Here is a 3,503-nt window from a genome sequence, read left to right as displayed (position 1 = left end):
ACCGCTCCGTCGGCTTGTTGGATTCGTAAAGCCGACATCCACGTAGACTTATTAACTCCATACCGGCTACCGCTCCGTCGACTCGTTGGATTCGTAGAGTCGACACTCGCGGAGACGTGTCGGATTCGTAAAGCCTACATCCTCGCGTACCGATCCGTCACCTTACTCGATTCGTAAGGTCGATCCCGCGAAGCCGCACCGCCGCCCCGGGGAAACCGATCCCCGCGGCACCGCATCGTAGCGCACGACCGCAACGTCAAATCCGACGCATCACATCAGCAGAGCCGTGTTAGTCGTCAAGTAACGGCTCTCTTCGCGCGACCAAAAATTAAAGATCCAAACGTCAACATCGTGCCGCAAGCACAACACGATCGACGCGTCACACGACCGCCCGCGTCCCGCGACCGCCAGCGGTCCTACAGCCGAGCGCGGCCGCAGCAGACATCAACACGCGCGGACACAAAAATCCGCGCGCGAAGCCAACGGCGTCGACTCAACCTGTACATACGCATTGTAAATAGCCATCTAATCGACAATATATATTATTATACTATCCATCCCACTGTCTTCACGATTATTGACATCTGCTCGAATCCGGACCACACCGACTCGCAGCTTATCCCGCACGGAACGCGAAATAGCGTTACAAATATAAAAAAAATATATTAAAAATAAATATAAAAAAAGAATATTTAAACTTATAAATAAAATTGTACATCGTTTAATGTTGCATTTTCTTTATTAAAATAATTCTTTATCACTTACAAATCTATAGCACCGAATTGCACATGACCGAAAGTCTCACAATAACATTTAGATTAATTAACGAAGAACAAAAAAATATATAATACTAAGAAAAAAATGTTGGAATTGATACAATTAAACGTCAAAAAAAACTTATTGCCATTGTCAAAGTTAACCCACTGCTATGAGATAAACGACAAAAGGAATATTGTAACAAGAATAAAGAACTTGCATGGGTTTATAAAAACTTATAAAAATGAAAAGCTTACAAAACAACATAAAGAATTTCTTCATCTTTGCATAACACAACTTGGAAATGAAAAAGTATTACTTTCAAATTAACGAAACTAAAAAGTTAGGAACATTTAAAGAACTTACTACTATAGTAACATTTTAATAGAAATGATAAAAAATAATAAAATATTTTAATATTTCGTATATGCTGTTATATCACATTCTTTTTGACATATTTTTCATTGATGTATTGCAACACATCCAATATGCATTCAAACTTATCAAAATCCTTTACTTTTGTCAGTGCCAAATGAATTGCTCCTACGATGGGATCTGGGGCTGTTGTATGAGCAGGTTCTATGTTATTCTTTGCAACCAATGTCTGTGAAATTTGTCGAGCTAGATCATTAAATCCTTCACATTGTTTAATATATGTTTCTGTCAAAATATCTTCTGATTTCCTTTTCCTTTTATTGAAAGCATCAGGTGGAGGAACTGTCTTTGCTGTTGCCTGATTCGTTTTCCGCAGAACCTATTCTGTAGAATAAATTTCCTCCCCTGGTGTTCCAATTCCAACAGTACATGTTAATTGCGTTTGGGACTGAGGCTGTGCTTGCATTTCCAGCTGCTTTAGAGACTGGAATGATATCTTTGGAGACTTAGAAGTAACAGAATCACTTGTATCATCGCCTGAAAATGGATAGGTTTACTGTTACATACACATGCACAATAAGTATATCTTTTATACTATTCTGTACATAATACAATACATACTGGATAATCATGTATAGAAATTTGATGTCAAGTTAACATTACGAGTATGTGCAGCTGTAATATTATGATACGGGTGTATATCAGTTGGACACGGGGCAATTGGACACAGTCCAATCACAAGTCGCTGTTCCAAGGGACCCTACAAATGTCTCTAATCACACGGTGCTGTGATTGGCTGTGTCCAAATGCACCGTGTCCAAGTGCACCGCTCCCTTATGATACACTGTAGATGGCTTCATACATTGCGGCACAGTCAGTTGAAACTGCGAGGACGAATAACTAACTTCATTTGATTTTGATGAAGACGCAGTTTTCATATAATTGCTGCTGCTTCTGTAAACAATAACGATATAATTTATAATATTTCTCTGAATATCATATTTAAAATAAATAATCAACATACTTTCGAGGTACGATAACTGTATGTAGAAAACTATCACATATCTCATATAATTCCCATGTAGGAACATATGGGTTGCGAACTCTGCCCAGATTTTCTTTTTAAGGACATAATTACTTTACGTCTCTCTTTTCCATATTTTTGTCGAATTTTATAAAATTCTTTTTCAGCTTCTAGACCTGCAAACATCAACCAGTTTTATAACCTCAATTTTCGCTAAATACAACATACCAAAGGTACAATGCGGATATTATTACCTGACATATTTTCAAATATTGCAGCCACAGAGGCCCATACAAGTTCTTTATTCTTACTACAATATCCCTTTTGCCGTTTATCCTATAGCAGTGGGTTAACTTTGACAATAGCAATAAGTTCTTTTTGACGTTGAATTGTATCACTTCCAACAATTTCTTCTTCATATTCCTCAAAGTCACCAACGCTATCAACGCCATCCACATTATATTGATCATCCATTATAAAAGAATAATTACACAATAAAACTGCACTTGCACGTCCACAAAAAACCATCGGCATAAATACATATGTCGCGTCTTGTTTGAAACATTCACATCGTCTCTGATTGGCTGGCAGTAAGACAGTAGATAGTAGGAAATGGGAATAAAGAGACGTCTACATTGGAAGTAAATAGCAAGAAGTAGGAAGTAAGAGTAAGAAATTGACCAACCACAGTCGAATGTGAGAAGAATAATCAACTATGATTGGTCAATTTCTTATTCTTACTTCCTACTTCTTACTGCTTACTTCCAATGTAGACGTCCTTTAAACCATTTCGCTTACTCCTACTGTTACACCGATAAAACCCTCTTACTTCCTACTCCGCGGTCTTACTACCTCCAATGTAAACGTCCCTTTACACTAGGAATCTTTACTGCTAATGTCATCATCACCTAAAACCAATAAGCTATGCTATGCGGCTTTGCAACCTAGGATAACCTCAAACTTTTTATCAAAATATTTATATAAAAATTTCTACGAAATATTAAGAAATATTATGTAATTTATATGTAAAAATTGTTTCGCTAACTTTATTCAATATTTTATGAAATTAAAATTAAGGAAGAAAAAGGATTACCTTTGATATTAATTAGATCGATCAATCGATCTGCCTCGTCACCACATTAATGGACGGTACTCACGCTACTCGGCTACCGGAAAAAGATCGAAACAGGAATGATGTATCAGATGGCGTTGGTATGGGTGTATATCAGTTGGACACGGGGCAATTGGACACAGTCCAATCACAAGTCGCTGTTCCAAGGGACCCTACAAATGTCTCTAATCACACGGTGCTGTGATTGGCTGTGTCCAAATGCACCGTGTCCAAGTG

General features: G+C 37.9%; 1 long non-coding RNA gene across 2 annotated transcripts; it reads right to left on the bottom strand.

Annotated features, from left to right (window-relative positions):
- Positions 1–732: 732 nt before the first annotated feature.
- On the bottom strand, positions 733–3,334 carry LOC116850185. 2 transcript variants are annotated; one of them, XR_004379274.1, is made up of 6 exons: positions 3,249–3,334; positions 2,918–3,063; positions 2,410–2,785; positions 2,156–2,331; positions 1,753–2,085; positions 733–1,668 (listed from the first exon to the last, which is right to left on the bottom strand). It is a non-coding gene; the product is annotated as an uncharacterized LOC116850185 (long non-coding RNA). The 2 variants fall into 2 exon arrangements; XR_004379275.1 differs by having other exon boundaries at positions 2,410–2,739.
- Positions 3,335–3,503: the final 169 nt, after the last annotated feature.

Source organism: Odontomachus brunneus, unplaced genomic scaffold, assembly GCF_010583005.1.
Source record: "Odontomachus brunneus isolate Ranch 3 - 2012 unplaced genomic scaffold, Obru_v1 Obru_scaffold_135, whole genome shotgun sequence".
NCBI classification, from domain to species: Eukaryota; Metazoa; Arthropoda; class Insecta; order Hymenoptera; family Formicidae; genus Odontomachus; species Odontomachus brunneus.
Note: the sequence above shows the minus strand (reverse complement) of the source record. Positions and strands in the feature narration are given on the sequence as shown.